Source organism: Rhamphochromis sp. 'chilingali', assembly GCF_963969265.1.
Source record: "Rhamphochromis sp. 'chilingali' genome assembly, chromosome: 9".
Classification (NCBI taxonomy): Eukaryota; Metazoa; Chordata; class Actinopteri; order Cichliformes; family Cichlidae; genus Rhamphochromis; species Rhamphochromis sp. 'chilingali'.
The window spans coordinates 6,732,485-6,756,479 of record NC_137936.1 but is presented as its reverse complement, the minus strand read 5'-3'; the positions used below and the strand labels follow the sequence as shown (position 1 = coordinate 6,756,479).

Here is a 23,995-nt window from a genome sequence, read left to right as displayed (position 1 = left end):
AGATCACCCCTTGTTTTACTCTGCTATGTGGAAACCCTGATCTTGCAAAGAAAAGCGTCTGGACTTCTTTAAGTTGCTTGAAGACGTTTCACCTCTCATCCGAGAAGCTTCTTCAGTTCTAAGGTCAAATGGTGGAGAGTCCCAGATATAAACCTAGTGGGAGTGACCCCCCACAGAGGGACAAAAGGACCCCCTGATGATCCTCCACCATTTGACCTTAGAACTGAAGAAGCTTCTCGGATGAGAGGTGAAACGTCTTCAAGCAACTTAAAGAAGTCCAGACGCTTTTCTTTGCAAGCTCCTTTGACTACGATGACCTGGATGACTGAGAACCTTCACAGACAAACCCTGATCTTGTTACCTGACTGGACTCTTGCGCTACTGAGCTTTTGCTACTGTCATCTGTGTCACTGATCCTTCTACCCCATGTTCTCAATATGTGGCACACCCAAAATGTGTGGTTTCACCTTTGTTATTGTGGCACGATTCCTGGGGCCCGTAACATATGTATAAATGGCACTCATTTCTCCGTTCCTTGTAGTCTCCTGTACAAAAAGTAAACTTCTAGATGGCCTTGGGTCAGCATACCTTCTCAGACCCACTCTTTGAGCAGGTAAGCCAACCATATAATGCAATACTATCATAACAAACATACAATACAATTTCACTGTAAGCCAAGAAAAGTTAAAAACTATGCTTGCCTACATCCCTATTATAACAAGCACACAGATCCACCTACCACATATATTATACACAGCTGTCAGGCATTGAGCCACCTTCTTATATAATAACTCCTTTATTTGCTCCTTTTCTCTTTAGGAAGACTAACTGTTTGTTTATTGAGACAGCAGTGCCTTAATGTCAGTATCTCCATATGCTTTACACTCCTAGTAGGTGTGATGCTTTAAAGTGGATGTGGCAAGATAACATGAGCTACATATTGAATGAAGTGTTGGGGGCACTCACAGTCAGTCAAGGTCTGTCAAGTCCAGTTTCAGTCAACTTTCATTTATTTTACAAACCTGCCAGAGACGGCATATTGCCAAAGAGAAGTGCGGGTATGAGGAGGATTCTTGGTCCAAAGAATCAAAGCTGATTTAGGAGATATGAATAACATGCTAATCTTGTCCTCCTGACATCGTAGCTCAGTTGTTAAATAATGTGAACCTCTAGCAACTCAAATATTTTCTATTTTACATTCAAGTTATTTCCAGAACTGAAAAGCTTTCACAGCCCATTACTCGCTTTTGGGTTTCAGAAAATGAATTTTAAATCAATTATATATTCTTTCAATTTGCATCATTATCAATCTGAAAGAGAGGCAGTTCAAGTTCTCCAAAAACTGGGAAAGAAAAACAATTTTGGGGAGCAATAATCTTTGCCGGCACATTCTTGCAGCCACACACACACGGAGAGAGACTTTCTGCAGAACTTCTGAAGCAAGAAATTTGAAGATATAATTATTTGAATTAGATGAATGGCTCATCCTTAATTTTGCACTGAACACCGCTCAAAGGCAGGAGCAGAGCAGATCAGCACTAATCGAATGCTGCAATTTCCTTCTATCACCAATCATCTGATGACAACATTTAATGTGCTGCAGCCATGTACTCTCCATCTCCAGACATTAAATATTCATACAAACACAACAAAGCTGCGGTGGACAGGGGTTGTTGAAAAATGGATAATCACCCTCAGCCGTGAAATATGAAAAATCTGAAAGTATAATAAGTGTAAATTATGAATGTGGGCATGACGAGCAATGATAAGGGAATAAATGATGTACGTGGGCCAACACGCAAAGAGGTGGATGCCCCGCTGAGCTCATTCATCTTCCGCGTTCCATCTGAAAACAGTCCATGGCGCTGTGACCAGAGGAAAGCTGCTTTGATCCAAGTGAAATGCCACATCGCCCATCCAGATCAGACTGGAGCCATTTAATTTATTGTTCAAATTCTCAATGACATAATGTTGCCATTTTGAACGGGGCCACGACTGGCCAAAGGCCACACAGATGCATCGGCACAAAGCCCGTTGGGTCTTTCAACAGCAAAGAGATTCCATTTGCTTTCAAATGACCACACAGAGCCAAAACTCACAGGAATCAAACCTGGATCAGCATTAGACGGGGTGGTGTGGCTGAGTGGAACGTTTAATATTTCACAGCTCGTTTCTGACACTTTGTGTGTGGCTTCTTGCATGTTAATTGTGGAAAAGGCGCACTGGCCTAAAGGTTAGACTGGCTGATGGGTGAGGCACAATCGGCATGCATAGCCAATATTAAGGTGGGGTTAGAGTGGGCTATATCTGCGCCGAGAATTATCAGGATTACAACAGCTCAAACGTAGCCACACCTAGAAATGAACAAATCTTTAAGAAAATCCTATCTGACTTCCTGCATTAGGCAATTTCCAGTTAATGCAGTCCAATAGCACTGCCAACTTTAAATCTCAATATCAATTGTATTTCTGTAAACACAGTTATCTCATCGTGTGTGTTTGAACTTGTTTTTCTTTTCTGAGAGACAAAGATCGGTTAACCTGTAAAGCCTAAACCATGAAAGAGTTGATGGAAAATTCTGATTTCTTTTTAAATTGGAGTTTTTATTGAAACTTCTGGCAAAATAATATAAAATAAGTTTGTTCTTCAGCAGAAAAAAAATGATGTAGAGGTCTCTAAAACTCACAAAAACTCATGAATCAAATATGATACATTTGGCGTTACAGGATTAAGAAAAGCCTTTATGTTGATAGTTGGAACATATCTTTAAAAGGATAAGAGGTTTGAATCCAGAAGTGAGGTAGCTATCGGCACGGGTGGTCTCAGCTCATCCAAATGTCACTGTTGCACCCAATCAAAATAAAAAGTACAGCAAATGGAAACATGGGGATACTCTCCTAACTCCTGCTTCTGATCCGGTGGGCAGCCTACAGCCAGCCTTTCAAGTCAGCTGCTGCTCTCGTCTTCTTTTCGCTGTGTTCATGAGTCTTTGACGGTACACTATAAACTCTGATGGCTCAGACTGCACACACATCGTCTTCCTGCTTCTGAAGCATAATATACCAAAAAAAAAAAAGAAGAAGAAGAAGAAGAAGTAAGCTTAGAGAGAAGCTATGCCAGCATCTAGCCTCAATTTGGTAAAGTGTACTTTCCTTACCCCAAGGCTACAGCTATGCCTACATCCCGTTTGCCCACCTATTATTTATACAACACTGCTCATGGAACTTGTTAGACTCAGTTTAGCAAAGAAAGTTCCTTGTGAACTCAAAAAAGTGTGCAAAAACTGCACCTTTCATAACATCAGCTGAACAGGAGAGAAAATGTTCGACTCCACCTTCCACCGTCCCTGCTTTGCTGTGAGCAGCGTCCTCGGCTGGACCACCAGCGGTTTCTCCTCAGTCTCAGGACTTCAGCATGAACGTGTTAAGCTTAGACAAATCATATCAGCCGGCCCAACCTTCGAGCATGGTCCCAGGCACTGACTGTGTAATACTGTGCCGTTGTTCAAATAAAACTTGCATTGAGTGCAATGACGTGTAGATCAAATTTGCTTGTGACTTTAATAGAAGTTCTTCAAAACACAAGAAATAGGTAATCTTATCAGTGTAACTATCTCGGCTGGGGGAAAATGAAAAGGTTGGTCAACAACAGGCAGAGACATGAACAGTTTACTAGCGGTAAAGGAGCTGGTATGATAGAACACAGTAGAAGGGCAGGCTCTATTAACCTCTGACACCAGGGCATGAAAAATGAAAAAAGAGCAGCCAACAGGGTTAGAGAACATGGCATGGGCGAGTTGGTGTGAGTTGAAAAAAAGTAAAAGTATACGATTACTGTAATCGGACTGAATGTCCCGGTTGAGTCAACTTGCTGCTCATTCTCTGAATTAGCGCATCTATTCCCGCTGCAGCATGATGACTGGACGTGAATATGAATTAGAGTTACACAAACACAGATCCTTGTCAGACTTCCTGATAAAAATCCGTCGCCGTTTCATCCGGCCTCTCCGATGGTACATTTTTCCTGATGCTTCAAGAGTCAAATTAAATATGAACACTTCGAGCCAAGAAAGATTTCTTCAATGAAAGAAAAAAATGGCACTTGAGACATGAAATATTCAAAATGTTGATGTAATAAATATGAATTATGAATCGAGTTTTCAGGCAGAGCGCTGAGGGATTAAGTGATGACACAAAGCAACACAGAAGAGTGAATGATGATGGCCCTGCCCTGCTATAACCACCCATGTACATTTGTTATTGTGCATGTGGCTGCAACCACAGTGAGGGTGTATCGATCGCTCTGAAATGTCATCCAGACAGCACTCTGCCTTTTTTCCCCTTGTTTTGGAAACTTGTTTATCTTTTTAAACATTCTAATAGCAACACAGAAAATCTGAGCTAAAACTATATGGAGGCGGATGGAACAGCAACAACACCGTCTGGAGATTAGACCAGGGGTGGGCAATCTCAGTCCACGAGGGCCAGTGTCCCTGCAGGTTTTAGATCTCACCTTGGGTCAACACACCTGAATCACATGATTAGTTCGTTACCAGGCCTCTGGAGAACTTCAGGGCATGTTGAGGAGCTAATTTAGCCATTTAAATCAGCTGTGTTGGTTCGAGGACACATCTAAAACCTGCAGGGACACCGGCCCTCCTGGACTGAGATTGCGCACACCTGGATTAGACCCTTATTTTACAAGAAAAAACACTTAACTATATACAGCCCCATATATGTGATAAAGACATATGTCTCATTAATCACATATTGTAAAACGTTAACCAAAAATGAAAATACAACTGGCCTGCTGTGCTGTACACCCAGACTGATATATGAGTTTAGCAATATGAGCACTAGGTGATGAAACTGGCATCTGCATGAAGAATCTAGTGCAAGAATTTAGCTTCGTAACACCCAAATATATAGGTGTGTGTGAGTGTGTATTGTGTATGTTTGTGTGTATTCACACAAGACCAAGTGCTAGCTGTAGAAAAAGCCTGACAGTAGTTCTTGCTGCCAAGGGTGGCACAAGAACTGCGCAAACAAGTATTGCATTTAGGGGACAACAATTTTTTTCACAACTAGGTTTAGATCATCTCTTTTCCGTTAAGAAATTAAATTATTTTAAAACTCCATCGTATTTACTTGGGTTATCTTTGATAATCAATTCGCCCTGCTAGCGCAGAGCATTATCATTCCCAACACGTAACATAGCGATGATTTGTCACGCCCCTAGCCGTCTCATAGTAATGCAAAAAGTACCCTTCCACATCCCTAAGAAACGCTCTGCGTTATATTGAATCCCATATAATGCTGCTCATGTCAGTAACACACACTTGGAGCAGAGGCTCCAGCCATAACCTTAATCTTAACCATAACCAAAGTGTTTTCCAAAGTGATTCAGGGTCAGAATGTGAGACACATTTATAGATTCATTTCAACCAGATCTCGCGCCTCCAAACGCGTCACATTCGTCGGTATGTTACGCGTTGGGATGAGAACATGTTTTCTAGCGGCTATCTGTGAAGCTCAGGTCCTCTATCAGAGACCTGGGAGCTTGAGGGTCCTGCACTGTATCTTCTGGACAGAGATCTTGGATGTTGTTCCTGGGATCTGCTGGAGCCACTTGCCCAGTTGCGGGGTCAGTCCCCCCAGTCCACCACTGTTTCCTTTACCCTCCACATCTTCTCGAGCTCCTCTCTCAGCCGTTGGTATTTCTCCAGCTTCATGTTTTCCTTCTTCCTGATGCTGCTATTGCTTTGTATAGCTACATGTATTACTACAGCCATCTTCCTCTCCTTGTCCACCAATATTATGTCCGGTTGGTTAGCCATCACCAGTTAGTCTGCCTGTATGTAGAGATCCCACAGGATCTCAGTTCAGTCATTCTCAACCATGCCAGTGTCTGTGTCCCATTTTGACATCCGGACTTCCAAGCCAAACTCGGCATAGATGTTCCTGTATACTATGCCAGCCACTTGGTTATGGCGTTCCATATATAGGTGCAAGCTGTTCAAGAAAATATTGAAGGCCCTCCTTTCACACTGCAGAGACAAATACGGTCTAATTCTGTGGGAAACGACACAATATGATCCTTTTTTTACACCGTGGTGTGATATTTAAATTGCTTAATAGTTCGTTAAGCACATTGCTGAAAAGTTAATGAGCAGTAACCTCATCTCATTTTTTTGACTTCCAAATTGTAATTCATTGTAGGGCTGCTCAATTAATCGAATTTTAATCACGATTACGATCTGGGCTTTCAACGATCATTAAAAATGACTGAGCCGATTATTAGCCCCTCCCTCATTTATCCGCGACACCTTAAAGGCCGGTCCGTGAAAATATTGTCGGGCATAAACCGGTCCGTGGCGCAAAAAAGGTTGGAGACCGCTGATTAAGAGGACCCGAGGGAAGCTCGGAAAGCTAAGCAGAAGTTATTTGGAGAGTGACTGCCGTTGGTTGAAAAGAGTTTAAAAAAAAACTTCAGTGGTGTTGCACACTATTTTATATTATTTTTTTAAAGTCATTGTTAACCCTTTAAAGCCGGTCAGAGCAGCACGCTCCGTTTTGCGTAACTATTGTTAAATCCCTGTAGAACCTGAACCACGTAAGCTAGCGCAATAATTTGTTTTGCATATGAAACCGGAGGAGTTGTACTTACATCTGATGCCATCAGCTTGTCCTCGGTCACGGTTTCCTTCCACATATAGCTTTGCAAAAATTGCATAAAAAGCGCTTGCAGGAACAAAAACATAATATTCCAGAAACACGCTTTGCCGTTCCTATCAGCTGTTCGTAACACTTCCCACAGTGAAATGATGCACATGCTGTTTTCTTTGCAAATTTGCATCATAGGATTGTTTTTTGTTTTTCCTGCAATATATAAAAATTGCTGTATCTCCAAAATAAAACTATGAAGACACTCAAAATAAATTTCCTGTTGTTGTAAACTATTTTTTGCAACTTTATTGTATTTAAAGTTTTGAGGGATAAACCTCTTAAATTTCTCCAAGTAGAAATATATGTAAACAAAACAAAAGCGATTTTCAATTTTTTTTGTAGTTTATTGCACTTTTTTGCAATTTATGTAATTACTATGGACTTAATGCATACATATTATTAAAATATGGGCTATAACAGTTGTATTGATGTATAGCAACTTGAAATGCTCCCACAAATGGCACTACAGCATGTAAAAAAATAATATAAGCTCTGGTGGACTTGGTTCTATAGTAGGTCTTAAAGGGTTAAATAAATATTGTCAAATAATCGTGATCTCAATTTCAGTGAAAATAATCGTGATTATCATTTTTGCCATAATCGAGCAGCCCTAATTCATTGTAACTGTAATTTTATTTATTGGTAATTAATCATAAGCAATCATAATTAATGGCAATTAATCAAAATGCTGCAGCTGGACAGAGCATGATGAACTATTTCCTCATTTATGCTAATATAATCCAACTTGCTCTTAGTTATGCATTCATGTTTGAGAGGATACTAAACGAGGACACAACGGGATTAGCCCCATACTTTTATAGGTGGAAGAAACTACGGCTCTTCGGTGGAAAAGGTTTTGCACATGTGTGTAGTTTGTGTATTAATAAGCTGAGGAAGATTGCTGTGCTTTCCACATTTATGATGTTTCTGCCATACCTCCCCCATTAGGGGTGAAGAAACTTGATATACAAGTGTAAAAATACATTTTGTAGATAAATTGATCATATTTTTCTGTATTTCTTCAGAGGTGTGAGTGATAGTCCAAGCTTGTTGTCACACTAATTCCACGGTTTGGGAAACTAAACTACTTCTGCTGGTGAATGATGACTGGCTTCTTGGGAAAAGCTCCTGAAACTACAGGCTACAGGCTTGAAAACCAATCAGTGACACTGACAGACAGCTAGTGGCTCAAATCAGGATGCTGTCAACTCGCTGTTAACAAGCAAAGTAGAATTAACTTGACTAATGGTTAGCAGTAGTTCTCCAGACACAGAATAAGCCTTATCAAGCAGCTCCCAAAATGAACAGTAAGTGACCAGAAGCACTGACTTATCAGCCTTAAATGCTGTCCAAATCGCTAAACAAACATTAGCCTGGGCTACTCTGTCAAAGCTGAAAGAAGCTGTTAATAAGAGGTGTCAGATTAAATTAAACCCTCGATTTACGTCGTTTGCTGCTGTTTCCCGATCAGCTCCAAGGAGTTTCATTCTGAGTAAAGCCTGCCCTGTGAGGGAGAGTAATTTTATATTTTGGAGAAAAAAAAGTCACGCCTGATTTGTTCTCATTGTAAACAAGTAAGGGACTAAATATGTGGATATGCTGGTAAAAAGCAACACCGCCTGCTACCAAGGAACAAAAAAACACATAATTCTAGCAATGTTGTGACGGTGCACTGCTTCACTCCCACATCTGTTATGCAACATGCAAACCACAGTGAGCACTCATGTGTGGAGTGAGCACTCAGTTCAGAGCAATAAATTGGAGCAAAGACAATAACCTGGCGTTTCTCTGGTTTTTATTGTTTTCAAATTTCATATTCCTCTACACTAACAATTTCCACCGCTTCCTCTTTTTCTTCTTCTCTTCTTATCTTTTTCCACATTTGCAAGCAAGTGGAAGTTCGAATAAAACACCTGCCAGCTTTAACAAAAACGTAGAAGAAACATACCTTATCTGAAAAACACTGATGCTCCTTTCCTGTGTCAAACTTAGTCTGGAGGATTAAGGAACCATTTAGTCTTAGAATGAAGCACTGAAATGTTTCTCTCTCTGCAGCTGAAATGTGGCTTCAATTCCAAAATAATCAACAAATATTAACAAAAATAAAATTCCCCACTCGCCCCTGCAGGCGGTCTATCCTTCAAGCTCGGGGCTTCTACCAGCGGCCTGGGAGCTTGAGGGTCCTGCGCAGTATCTTAGCTGTTCCTAGGACTGCGCTCTTCTGGACAGAGATCTCCGATGTTGATCTGCTCAAGCCACTCACCTAGCTTGGGAGTCACTCCACGTAGTGCTCCGATTACCACGGGGACCACCGTTACCTTCACCCTCCACATCCTCTCGAGCTCTTCTCTGAGCCCTTGGTATTTCTCCAGCTTCTCATGTTCCTTCTTCCTGATGTTGGTGTCATTTGGAACCGCTACATCAATCACTACGGCCGTCCACCATTATCTGTATCTTGTGTACCCACAGGATCTTAGCTCGGTCATTCTCCACCACCTTTGGAGGTGTCCGCCATTTTGACCTCAGACTTCCAGGTTATACTCGGCACAGATGTTTCTGTACACTATGCCGGTTACTTGGTTATGGCGTTCCATGTATGCCCTGCCAGCTAGCATCTTGCACCCTGCTGTTATGTGCTGGATTGTCTCAGGGGCATCTTTACACATCCTATATATATATATATTTTTTTTTTCCTTCTCTATTTTCCTTCACACATAATATTCATTCGTACTAACAGCATTTCAGTCAGTGCCAATCCCCTGCTGCTACACTGACAATCTGTAACAAAATCCACTAGGACTATATTGTGTTCCTGTCCATTACGAGAACTACGTACTTTGTGGTTGTCAAGTCGATAAATGTGTTTATATAGCAAAATTCAACACAACAGTTATTGACCGAAGTGCTGCACATCATCATCATCATCATCATTTAACAAATAATGCACTACCAATAAAAGTAATAATGTAAAAAATATTTTAAAAGTGAAACAAAAAATACACTGGGGAAAATGACACAGAGAGTGAAATAGAAACTGAAAAGGCCAGAGAGGGCTCTGAATACTGATAGCAAAGGTAGATAACCTAATGTGAAGAGTGAAGGAATTCCAGAGGTTTGGAACTGCAACTGAGGATGCCTGGAATTTTTTTTCATAGGACTGAAAATAGGAATGCAATGATGGACAGACCAGAGCAAGCCCATACATGTGATCAACAACATTTTCAAATCGATCCTATACTTCATAAAGAGTCAGTGTAATGATTTAAGTACAGGCAAACTATGATCATGCTTCCATGCACCATTCAGCATTTTGAATCAACTGTAAGCGTAATATTAGTGCTTTGCTCAGTCCAACATTTAACAAATTGCAGTAAGTTAATAAAAACATGAATGACGTTTCCAAGGTTGTTAACAGACAAAAACCTGAAAGGCTGTAGTAACTGATTTGATCTTTAAGTCAAATTTTTAAAAAGGAATAAAAAAAACACTGATACTCTTTACATGAGGTGTAAAATGTTAAAAAATAAGATTTGAGTTTTGGTACAATTAACTGTCTGAACTGAATCACTAAAGCTTCATTTTTGTTTTGATACATGTAAAGGCTATATTGTGAGAGCCAAGTTTTAACCTCAGCTGAACAACAGTTTAACAACCTGCCTGAGAAGCTGGTGTCTGGTTTAAGTGGCAGGTAGCATAAAAGTAGTAAGCAACACAACGTTTTTTGAATATAGTGATAGTTTATACAGTGAAAACAAAACAAAAACAAAACTGGCCCAGAATTAAACCTTGAGGTACACCGCAGGTTAAGGAGAAGTTGCTGTTAGGAGAGTAGATGTGAATGCTGACAAAAAGGAGCCATGAGTAAGGTAAGACTTGAATCAAGTAATGGCAGAAATACAATTACATCACTCAAGGCTGATTTGTGCTCCACTGTACTAAATACACCAGTGACATCCAGAAGTATGAGGACAACAGAGTCAATGACTCACGCAAGGTCTTTGAAAATTCTTAAAAGAGTTGATCCTGTGCTGTGATGAAATTTAAAACCAGACTGAAAAATCTCAAAAATATTGTTTTTATATAAGAAAGACTGCAGCTGCAGGTAAACATTTTGTCCAGTACTTTAGAAAGAAAGAGCTGGGTAAAATATGATGGCTCTATAAGGTCAAAATGTGTCGTCCTTATGAGAGGACTGTTGCATGTTGAGAGAGTAGGCTGGCACTGTCCCTGTCACTAAACAATTGTTTAGTGACAGGGACAATTGTTCAAATTGATGGCCCTCTTATGTAGAAACCTGTTAAAACAGATGAGAGGAAAACTTATCTGATTTATACGTAATAGTTGTTGACTTATAAAGATATTACTTAGGACTGAAGGTGAGACAGGCGCAGAGTGGTCCAGTACAAGATGGATCATTATTGTAAAAAGTGGCCTTAATTCTAAGAGGGGAGATCTTATCAAAAAAACAATTTTAGGGAAGGTGTCATACAGTGCAGGATAGATAAAGCAGGGGGCAGAGGGTTAAGCACAGAACTAACTGAACTGTGGAGGAGTGCTTAAGATTACTTAAGACTGTAAAACTATTTAAAAACAGCATTTTTACTCTCTTATCTCACATTTCTAAATAGAGTTAGTTATCAGTACTGATATCAGCTGGCAAAACAAACCTTTCAAAGGAGTGGGAGGTATGGTTTAATTGATTAATTTTACCCTTTTTAATTTTAAGCCATGAAATCAAATCCCTGTGCAGTGTTAGTCCGTTAGGAAATGACATGATACATATTCCCCGTGGAACTGTGCAACATTAGGTAATCTAAAGAGAGAGTCATTAGAACTTGAAAAATATATTTTCTAACGTAAACAAACACAATGTGGTTTGTGCTTTTCAGCAAAACTGGCAACTCTCTGTGCCATGAGCCTAGCATTCATCTTAACTTTATTAAATCTTGCGCTATCCAGAAAGACAGTTCATTGATTTGTATACTCCCACCCATGTAATTGAGCATTGCGTGGCACATCCGACATACTGTTTTACTTTTGTCCTTACCATCAGGGTCATACGTCACATGAAGACCAAAATAGTTCCAAACGACAGATCAGAATGAGGGTGGGGGAGGTTCAATTTGCCATGTTGCAACGAGCTTAGCGTCTGTCTTGCTAGCTTGCACTGTGCTCAGTGGATCTGCGCTTGACAGTGCAGCCTAGGCGGAGTAGTCGAACGCAGATCCACTGAGCGCTCAACACAGACAGCATCGTCAGAAGAAAAGTTGATAAAATAAATTTTAAAAAATGTATTGTTCGATACAAATGCGTACCGAACCGAAAGCACTGTATCGAACGGTTCAATATCGATACGAGTATCGTTGCACCCCTAATATATATATATATACAATATATATGTATATATATTGTGTATATTCCCCATCACTTTTAGAAAATGATTTAAGAATATTGTTGGAAAGTGGGTTCTTTTTTCTTTTATACATAATTTTTGTGGTACAAAAATGAACCACATTAGTGAATTTGAATATTTTTGATTTTAACAATAGTGAATTTGTATGATCAATAAACAGCATTATAGATGATCATTATGGCACATTTTTTACACTGTGGACAATGATGACTTCTAAGTACTGCCACAAATACTAATACTATATTTAACAAACTTAACAAGTCCTGAAAATGATTGTTCAATCAATCCCATCAGTCTATCTGCAAGAAACACCTGCAGGGATGATACTGTGCCATGGTCACCGGTTTGAGCACTGCCCCTCTGTTCTTACAACTCCCTCATGTGCACTGTTCGGGTTGTTAACCTTGTCCAGCCCAGGTGCTACGGGAGCTTTCCCCTCTGTTAACACTTACACTGAGCAGTGACCATTTCAGTGGAGGGCCACAAGATCAGCAGGGACTGAAAAAGGAATTTCACCCAGAAAAAGCGAGAACCAGTGGGCATACATCCAGTCCCCAGCTCAACTCTACTGTTTGTATAGAGCCATTCATCTCCTTATTAGGATCAGTCTTAAGGCTGAAAGGAAACTACAGGACTCCTCTGTGTTATTGGTGTCAGTGTCAGAAGGTTTGTAAAGATGCTGAACAAGGCGCTCAGTGCTATTTGTTTAGGTATAGACAGGGACAGGCACAGAGATACAGGCACACATTTTAGACTTGTCTTTAAAACTTTTTTAGCCAGAATCATCCTTTTGCTAAAGACTGCTACTTTGCAGACAATAGAGTGTGGTTTGCTAAATGGCAGCTGAAAGCCAACACCAATCGTCTTAATCTGTACACCGGAGTTTTTGGCAGGGCTGTGCGTGTTGTTGGCATAGAAGTGCCTGGTGAGATTGCAGCATGAAAACTGCTACCAAAGGGACATTGAACATAGCATCAATTATAAACGAGCCTCTCATTACCGCTGCCAACATAAAAACAACAGAGGGAAAATAAATCGATGGATGACAAAGAATCCATGAATGATCAGTACGTGCAGAGTCAAACGCATTATGCCAGCAAAAAAAACAACAACAAAAAGCTCTGAAACTGTGGAAGAATGAAAGAAAAGCCTCCAGTTATATAAAAAACACTTTCTGACTATCACAGAGGGAGCTGCTGATGCCAAAACAGTGAGAGGTTTCCATTACTGAGGAACAGCCTTACAACTTTATGAGTGCAGGTGGGGGAGAGAAGTGAGAGTGCTGTGCGGGGAGAGATAACGATACAAATGCATGAGTGATCAAAAGCCAACGCACAGCAGTTTCAAGCAGGAGTGGACCACCCTAAAATACAACAACATTTCATTTCCTTTACAAAATGCTGCTGCTTGTTGAACAGAATGACAAGGAGTAGTTGCTGTACTCTGAGTTTGGCACCGACGGACACGGATAACTGCTGCAGAGATGGGCCCGCTACAGACTGGAGCGCCTGCTGATTATAAATCAACAACAATATTAAAGAAGTGCGAGCCATACTAGCACACCAAGGAACAAGACAGGAAACTACATTAAAGAACATGCACTCAAGTCAGCAATGTTGGACAGGCAGAAGTAATAGAAGAAGTTTACAGTTACCTCACTAAGAGCTAAAACTTCAAAGCTAGAAATTAGCTTAACTAGGTAGTTAATTAAGCTAACCCTGAGCTTAAAGAATCTTTAAGTAAAAATTGACTTGTTCCTGTTCCTGTACGACACCAGTGTTAATAAGTTATACTGTAATGATGAGACTGAATGGAGACATCAGTTTCGTGTTTCTTTACTCAAACCAAAAGTAAAAAATGTAGCATGTAAGTATACGCAGGAATATAATTTTAGTGAATTTTTCACAAAAAATGACGACAGGCTCAAGATAAAGAAAAAGTATATTCATGTCATTCAACAAACTTATTAGAACTTTTATCATTTTAGCTTAGTGTGACAGTCATTAGTGCACATTGCTGATATTTACAGTCACGCTACCTCCTCGTTTCTTGTAACCAAAAATGTAGGTTTCCTGACAAGTATAAGATTGAACACAATGAGAGAAAGCATGTCAGCCCTCAATTTCAATTCAATTTTTATTTATATATTGCCAAATGACAACAATAGTTACCATAAAGCATTTATACTGTAAGGTAAAGATTCTAAAATAATCAGATGACCCCATGTGAGCAAAACACTTGGCGAAAGTGGGAAGGAAAAACTCCCTTTCAACACAATGACACCTCGCTAGGCTCAGTGAGGGGCGGCTATGTGCCGCAACCAGATAAACGGCAGTTTGTGATGAAGTAAAAAATCAGATGTGACAAAGAAGAACTCCCGGTGCAGCACAGGTGAAATATCTTTGCTGTTAGCATTTTTCCATGCTATGCTAACTCTCCTCCTCCATTACTGCTGCCCGTTAGACAACAATACCCCACCAGCTTTTTTTATTTTGTTTCATTCATATCAGTGCATGTAATTTTATTCATGTTCAACTATACTATTACCTTGTTATGAATAAAATATTAAAGGCATTACAGAATATTATTATATAGGTATTGTCTAGGTTCTCTGTTGGTTACATAACAATCTAGAATAAAGTTCAGACTAAACATCTGGACTGAATTAATCAACAACTGCGTTACAAAGTAATGTCAGAATACAAAGAGAAGGTAAAGCAGTCATAAAATGAACACTGTGACTCATAAATCCTCACAGTATGTGCAGAAACGTGTTTCACCTGTATGAAAAAAGGTGGGTGGGAGATAAAGCAAAAGCTCAAAGTAAGCACTGCCAACACTTAAGGTGAATGTATCCACTTTTTCAGCACAGCTGTGCAAGTAGACACTTGATCCTCTTTGAAACAATACCTACCTGTAAAGGTGTGCTTGAAAACAGTCAGAAGGAAAACGTCCCTTTCTGTACATCATTCAACAGCAAATTAATATCATATCTTATTATTTTGTGGAAAAAGTAGCTAAAGCCCCCCTTTAAGAAAAAAAGCTACAATTTTTCATAACCTCTAACTTTTTTCCATGTATAATTCTATCAGTTCACAGATGTTTAAGGGTTTTACTGTATGTCTCCACCCAATGATCAATTCTAATCAGGGCTTTGAGCCTTTCCATTAGCTTCCATTTCTTCTTTTAGAGCCACTCCTCGACGGGTTAGTGCGGTCTGGATCATCTTCCTGTTGAAAGGTCTAAGCACTTTCTGATCTGATGCATAGCTCATCGCATCTCGCTCCCAGTGTTTGACTGGGCCGCTCCCACCTCTATGTTTCAGTTATCATGAGTTCCTTCTCCTGGAAAGCTGTATTTCCTCTGGGCAAACACGGTCTATTATTACTGTGGTCAAACAACTCTATATTTTGAGATTTCTTTCATTTGAACAGCTATGACTGCTGGCTCGCCACACAGATCAAATCTGAGCAGTCGTTTACACTTTGATACCAACTGCTGCAAGAGTTACATGTAGATCCTGGCATGTTTTAGAGCTTTTGGAGATTTCTTTTTGTGTCTTTTGCTGTAGCTACTGGTCTTTTTTGCCTTTTTATGTATTTAAGTGACTAAAAAATGTGTGTCAACTTTTTTGTGCAATTTTTTTCAAAGAGATCAAAATCCTTGCCTGTTTAAATGTGTCAGGAAAGCAGTAGACAGACCATATGAAGTGCCTGCATGTCTCAGTGTAGGATGGTGTTTACTCTTGCTTTAAAAAAAAAATCAAAACTCTTAATGAATTTGCTCTGAAGATCTGCACAACTTCTGTACCTACTAGGAGTCTGCTACAGCCGTCAGCTGTACAGTACAGCCAATACAAACTGCATTTATCTATTCATTTATTCCCACTGCATGCCACAAGGCAGTCATACTTAAGCTCACAGTCACAAAACTCACTGTGATGGATTCTCCATCATAACTACATTTTAAGTCTAAAAGCGGATCATTTTATTATGTGCATAAGTTACTGCTACTGATGGCTGCGTGGAAGATGTGACTCATGCATTGAGTAATTTAAAATATGGTACGCTTTGCAACGTAAATACAAAGTTTACACATTTTGTAGCAAACTGACAAAAATAATGTAAAATATAGTATGACTGATGGCAAAACCATTTAATCATACAGTCCATTTAGAGTTGTTTTATAGCTTTCCATTTTATCACAAAGTCTTCCTTTGCAGATGAAAGTATAGATGTTCAAATTTCAAGTAGTCTGAGTCCTTCGGTGCCTTTAGTTTTATGTTTAATAGCTCAAAGTTCTGATTGAAAGTTCAAGAAGAAATAATAAAAAGGAAAACCTCAATATCACAGGAAGTTAACTAACTTGATGATAGGCTCTGATTAACATGAAATGAAATCCTTTCATTTCATTTAAGCAGTGCATTTGGCCAATAGCCAATTCAGATACTAATATTTTTGTTACATATTTATCATTCATGCCAAAAAACAGTTTTAGCTTGTCATGATACCGTTTCTAAACATTTAGCCAGTTTACAATTAACGTGAGAGGTTAAACGGGACTAACATGAGCCAATACCAATAATTTGGCATGATTAATCACACGACACGGTCCAAACAGCTACCGAATGGACTCTACAAAAAGCCCATTAGCTAAAAAAGGATTTGTGACAGAAGAAAATATGTGAAGCTGAAGAGGTTTCTCGGTTGTGATATAAAAAAAGATGACGTCATGAATAGGATTTGATGTAAGAATAAGTACACAGCTCGCATGCTTTGCCACAGATTTTCTCTGTGTGTACAGCGCAGTACAGTTGATCCTTCACGAAGCTCCAAAAGCAGCAACACAAACAAGTCGGTGCAACAAACGTATGAACAACTCAGAAAAACACACACAAGTGTGTCACGTGTTTCCGCAGCATAAACTGAGAAGTGTAAACACACACTCTGTAACCAAGCATGACTGTACACAGTGCAGAGTAATGACTGTGCCTGGATCTGCCTTCCGACCTGTCCGACCAGTTTAAAAGCCACACAATGGGCCCGAAGGCAGTGGGAGTCGTATGTGCGCCTACTGTACTCCTCCACAGACCACTGCAACAAACAGCAGCAGCAAGACCCTCAATAAACATATTTTCCAGCACGGAGGACCACTGGGTGATACCCAGCAAGAAGACAGCCAAACACAGCCTGCCTGCAGACTACGCCCACCTGCTTCACTGGGCATTTGGTGCACAATCCTCTTCAGTTTAATTATCAGTGAAATATAATGTAGACATCAGAGTGTACCTACTGTCCTTAGCTGAGCTGTATATCTCGTTAACCACGCACCAGCAGCAGCAACATTTTAATCACTGAGCACTTGGGCCAAATGCAGCCTTACTTTACCTGCAACGTGCAACTTAATCATGCTCGAAAATTATTTTATGCAAATCACCTCATCTGTATTTTGCTAAGCAGCAGTAAGCAGGCTATTGTTGTGATTCTTATTTTACTTTTTGCAACCCTAATCTCACCTAATCCTCTTTTTAGGTCTTGATTTATGAATTTATTAACAGTTTGCACAGAGATCGACCTTGGCACCGACTATTTTTTCCTCGTTTTACCGGATTTTTACACGGAAAACTCAGACGATCCCGCTCAGCAATCACAGGGAGAAATGAACAAAGATCAACAGCGGAATTAGCCTTCCTCCACAACTGTTGAATGCAACGGCTCTAATTAGGTGAAGCGGCCAAAAGGAAACAATAGCTGCTGGCCTGGTTTTTTGGAAGAGGCCAAAATAGCTGGATAAAAGTATTTCCACAGCAGACCTCAGCGAAGGCGGAATAATCAACCTGAAAAGAAGCGGCTGCTGTTCACCGCCCCACATGAACCAACTTTGCCTGTAAAATATATTTTTCCTTTACTGTGGGGAGGCAAGAAAAAGCAGCATTATGGGATATCGTGAGCCAGATCAAAGCCAGACAACAACATGATGAGTCTCATCCTTCAGAGGCAGGGGATTTGTTCAAGGGAGGCGGCAGCGAAGAGGGATCAAGGGAGACGAGCGCGGGTATGCAAAGAAGAGGAGGAAAAGGAGCAAAAAGAAGGACAACCTGCTGAGTCACTGCAATCATGAGGCTGAGGCGAGCTGAGCCACAGCTGCTCAGGGTGAAGCTAAGAATCCCCCCCACCTCACCCCCTTTAGAAGGACAAAGTGATGCTTCTCATCGCCGGGGAGGGAGGACACATGTGACCGAAGGTGGGAAACAGAAGAGCGACATAAAACTGTCTTACAGCATGAAATAGCTCCTCCTTCTTTATTCTCACATCTGAGGGCAACAGAATGATGCAACTGGAAGAAGGAAATAAATCGCTAGAAGCTGTAGAAAGCTAAAAAACGCGGCCTTGATCAGACAGACAGCAGCAGGATATAACTGGCTTAAAATGAGACCTGTGTCATAAAGACGGGGGACGACCAAATAAGTGTCGACATTGCTGCTGGCAACCCCGAGACAGACTGTGAAACAATGATGTTCCAGTCTGAACCCTAATAATATTCTGACAGGACTGCAGTGGACGCTACAATCTGATGAGGCTTAATTCGATCCCCATTAAAAAAACAAATCACGCAACCACTGCAATTATGTTGTCAGACTCAGTGGCAGTAATGTTGTGTTATCCTCTTTTGTTTTTTTTCCCCAAATCAAGCTGACAAAAGAGTGTGTAAAACAGGAGAAGATTCCCTCTCTGTGCATATTGGCTAAACAAACACACATCTGCAGAGTGCTGCAGGTACTGCTGTACCTCTAAAATTACAGCTGTATCAGCCCACAATCAGTAACACAGTACTACTCATCTCTTATCAGGTATCAGGCATTAGACACACGGTGTGTAGGCTATGCTCGATTTGCATGTGAAAGTAGTCAGCATTCTAGTCAGCATAGGCTTGAGATTGGACAAAAATGACATCTTCCCAGTAGCAAAGCCAAAGTATCTTGATTGTGCCCCTTGTGGCTGGTTGTATTATAGGTCATAAATACCTCTCTCTATTGAGCCGATGAGACATGAGAAAATAAATCCCCAAACATGATCTCTTACATATCAGATTCACGTTATTATAGAGCTCTCCTTGGATTTTTTAGCAGCCTTTAGGCTTTTTTTCTTTCATCTGTCTGAAAGAACAACACTATAGAGTCACTAGTAGACAGTTGTGTGCTCTTATTTTGAAAGTTCAGTCACTACTAACCATTTACCTATTCACGTGGTCCTTGATATCCTTCTCCTGTCTGATAACCCGTGGACGTGAGAATGCTAGACGTCGCTCTGACCTGGAGATCAGCTGCATGGCCACTCACTCAATCTAGCAGGTGGGGAATGGCTTAATGTGCCACTATGGTGCACTCGCTGAGAGGCAGCTGCAGTCCACGACCTTGGAGTTGGAGTACAGAGACTCACTGAAGAGGAAGATGGCATTACTGATTCAATATTTGTCACATACTATTTCCCATTTAACATTGTTGCTCAAAAGCACATTTCAACCAATAATTTGTAGCTTGCACGTGAGCTCCTGCCAGACTACTTTCTCCACAATAGAATCCAAATCAAAAACACTGCAAATTAAGGGCTTCTTATTATATACTTCATGTCAAATTTTACTTTGCATCATTTATTTGATATTATAAAGCATCTGATGTTGTCACGACTGACAGCAGTGATTGACAGCTGCTCTGAACTAAGTAGTTACAAAGTAACTGTCAGACCAACGTTCAGAAATTGTGCTGAACATCAAACTGCACTTAATAAAACTCTGAGGGATACGTGGCATTTTCACCATTCTTAATCTTCATAAGAACTATCGCCCAAATGATTTATGGGGTGTTGATATTATCATCTGATTAAAGCTATTTGCTGATCTGGGTGACTGATAAATGAAAATGTAAAACGCAAAGAAGAAACTGAAGAAACACCCTTCAACCATGTTCTGAGTGTTGACATTGCATATTTTGTCCACCAGTGGGCACTCCCTGTTCCCTACAAACAACAACGAGCTGATCCGAGCACAGTAAATGCGCGTAAATTAGTAAATAAATAACTACACAAAATAAATGCTAGGAAAATGCACTTTGATGTTTGTGTGTAAAAGCAAAATAACATCGCTAACTATCGATATCGCTCTTGAAACACTGTAATCATGGTTCTATATAGAACATCTTACACATCCTCTGATGATGGAATTTGCATCACTTGAACCCTTGCAGACTCACTGATAGGAAGCACCACTAGCATGAAGCTATCTGACGTACTCCATGTCTGAAAACGTAGGAGAGTTAGCACCGCTTTCCATTTGCTGCTTCTGGTTTGAATATTTTGTTTTCATTAACTTTATTATTTTGTAATAATGAATCACAACAGCAATGCTTTTACATTTCAATCTCAGCTTATTTGCTTTTACTTGTGGGTGCAGCAAACCTTTTCATAATGAGAAAGGCACAAATGTCTCCAAATGAGGACTGAGACGACTCTTTGTGCAGTTTTTTTTTTTAATAATGACAGTCATGCTTGTGGTAAAGCATGGCTCAAAGAGTTGGCAGTTCATCCTGTAACCGGAAGGTTGCCGGTTCGAGCCCCGGCTCGGACAGTCTCGGTCGTTGTGTCCTTGGGCAAGACACTTCACCTACCGCTTACTGGTGATGGCCAGAGGGGCCAATGGCGCGATATGGCAGCCTTGCTGCAGCCTTGCTGCCATATCAGTCAGCGAGGCTGACTGATCGCCCCTGTCAGTCTGTCCCAGGGCAGCTGTGGCTACAACTGTAGCCTCCACCAGCGTGTGAATGTGAGAGTGAATGAATAGTGGAATTGTAAAGCGCTTTGAGGGTCTCGAAAAGCGCTATATAAATGCAATCCATTATTATTATTATTATTATTATTATTATTATCATTATTAAATGATAACTAATGATCAGATCCGTAATCTATGAATACACAAACTTTTGTCTTCCACATCACGTCTTGCGCATGCATACATTGTGCGCCCTTGTGGAGGAGAAATGCAATTTGAATGCAGCCCCACTATTGGTGAAAACAACTACACAGAGAAGCATCTACAGAATGCAAACACTGAACAGCTCAAAGAATCACAGCCAGAAATATCGATGCTGTTACACTGAAGGTTGATGCATCCATGCTTTTGAAGATTATAACACTGAAGGTTAGAGAAGGAGGCATTTAGATGAGACGGGTAGGGTCGGGGTCAGGGTAGTCTACACAAACACAGAAGTGCAAATACATTTCTGTGTGCGTGTGTGTGTCTGGGATCGGTCCCTGGAGTTCAGCAGGCAGGAAGAGACGTGACCACACTGGCCAAGCTACAAAAACACGACGGGTCAAAAAACATTTAGCTAGGCCAACAGCAATGACAGCCAGAGTGCAGGACACGCACGCACACACACAGACCCACACAGCCTTGGTGCCTTGTTTATTAATGTTTGTAACATCAGGGTGACCCTGCATAATTATGCAGCATTCCATGTTCCTGTACCAAATGCTAAAGGACATGCAAACTAAAACACGGCTGAAGGAAGATTTGTACTTTAAAATATTCCTCCTCTGTGGCTCTGAGAAGCAAGTAACTGCCCTCTTTTTCCAACAGAGACGTAACACTGAAATAGGAAATGGCTGAGTTCATCCGCAAGTGCCTCCAAAGAGACACAGAGGAGAGGAGGGCTGCTTCAGATGCCTCATACAAACTCATTTGAATTGCAAATGTTGTTAGGCAGCATGCTGGGCTGTGAAATCCCAGCAGTACCCTCGGGCATCACGCACAAACACCGACATGTGCACATCAGTAGCGAAACTTTGTGTGTACACTACAGTAAAAAAGACAAGACACAGAGAATCGTTGAGTTTGGAGCACTTTCCCATGTCTGAACGTCGTATGATCGCAATTTGATGCAAAAATAATGATGAGCTAGCAGTGCAGAAACTGGTGCTGAGATGAGGTAATGGCTCCCCTGCAGGTAGGAGGCGTGGGGGTGGGGGTGTTTGGTGAAGGAAAAGAAGAAGAAGAAGGAGGAGGAGAAGAAGCATCAGGTGATGCTCGGAGGGAGGCTGGCTGGCAGGCTGATTAGGCAAGGCTGACACAGCAGGAGCAGGAGTGTGTCCGATGTTAACGACATAGATGCGGTGTGACAGCAGGCCTGCCAGCTGAGGCTGACGGTGCATGTGCGGCCTGAAGAAATGTGTTGACAAAGTGCCATAAGCACACCTGTATGGGGGCAGGGAGCAGGCCAGGAACCCTGCAGAGGGGACTGTCTGACTTGCACAAATTTAAGGATGACAAAATCAATAGGAAGAGGTTATAAACATTTGGAAATATCCCTTTGCATCAGCTGTTAACAACTCAATCGGCATGAAACATCAAAGCTATCAAATGTCATTGGGAAAGCCATGCAAATGCTGAAAGATTCCTACTAAAGCATCCTGAAGGCAAGTCCTTCCAACTCTCCAACCAAGTCCACATAACTAGTGAAAGCCAGAGGGCAGGGGGGCGAAGGTGAGGTCACTTCCATAACGTGACCTGCCTCAGTGTTCACCTCTGCGGCCAAACTGCCTTCACAGTTTTCACTAAAGTCACTGTTTCAGGCCACAGCACTGACAGAATCACTCACTGTGGGTTTTACAGCATTAAATGCACTGTACACCCCCTCCACTTTGTTTTGGAAGCTAAATATAACTGCTTTGTGTGGGTAAGCCAGAGGTGTTGATGGGAGGCAACATTGTGCAAGTAACTCCTCTGTGTGTGTGTGTGTGTGTGTGTGTGTGTGTGTGTGTGTGTGTGTGTGTGTGTGTGTGTGTGTGTGTGTGTGTGTGTGTGTGTGTGTATTTGTCAGGGTGGCTGTTGCATAAGTGCTGATGGGTGCATTTGAGAACGAACAGACTTAAACAAGAGAAGATCCAGTTTGCCCTGACAGGCTGAGACACAAACACAGAAGGCGATTTTGTTCTTAAAGCAGCAACTTTTAACTTCAGGATGAAAACATCACGTATATATAAGAGAGAGAGGGAGGGAGGGGCTGCCTGGCTGCAGGCTTGCAGCTCTGATACCAGCGGGCGCAAACAACTCGCTCCTGCCCCTGCTCCATTCCCATAATGTTATTCATCCCTCGGCAGAGGACGGCGCAGGCAAGCGGGCATAGTCCGTGCGCCTTCTACAATGATCGCTTCTACGTGAAGTAGCTGCAGCTTGGATAAAAGCCCCCGTCCCCTCCCGCCCCACTGCAGCACAAAAAGACCGTAACAAGAAGCCGTGATCATACAATTACGTGTGGAAAAGGAAGGAAGCACCAAAGCGCGACATTCAAATAAAAACCAACAGTGTGCTAATTTAAAAAAAAGATGAAGATAGTCAACATACCCTCCTGTCAGACAGACATCCAGGGGAGGACCATGGATGGTGCGGGCCGGGGGAGTTCGGTCCTGCTCCTGCCGTCGCTTCGTGTTTATTTCCCGGTTTAAGGGGAAGGTGGCGCGTGTGTCTGTGTGTTTATGTGTGTGTATGTGTGTGTTGGAGTTTTGCCGGTGAAAGGCGTAATGAGAGAGGGAGGTGGAGGAGAGAGAAAGAGGGAGGGACGCTGTCAGATGCAGGGAGGCAGGCAGGAGGAGGGAGGAAGACACGCTCGGGCACATAGCCTGTACTGTCCGCGTGCTGCTGAGGGGGAAGTGCGCAAAAGAAAGGAAAAAAAGGGAAAAAACCCCGCTGGTGTCAATCCAGCAAGAACATTTTTAAGCCCTCTCTGTCAACAAGTGATCACATCTGAATAAAAAAGCAGGGGAAATGGGGCAGCGAGGTGACACCATCTCTTATTGTTTCCACT

The 23,995-nt window shown here is 41.3% G+C and overlaps 1 protein-coding gene across 2 annotated transcripts in view; it reads right to left on the bottom strand.

Moving 5' to 3' along the window:
• Nucleotides 1-23,711, bottom strand: part of LOC308401991 (uncharacterized protein) — a 93,028-nt gene extending 69,317 nt beyond the window's left edge. For both annotated transcript variants that reach the window (XM_080890472.1, XM_080890473.1), the window contains exon 1: nt 23,536-23,711. The gene's annotated coding sequence lies outside the window, so the exon portion shown is untranslated. The remainder of the gene's footprint in view (nt 1-23,535) is intronic.
• Between the last annotated feature and the right edge of the window lie 284 nt (nt 23,712-23,995).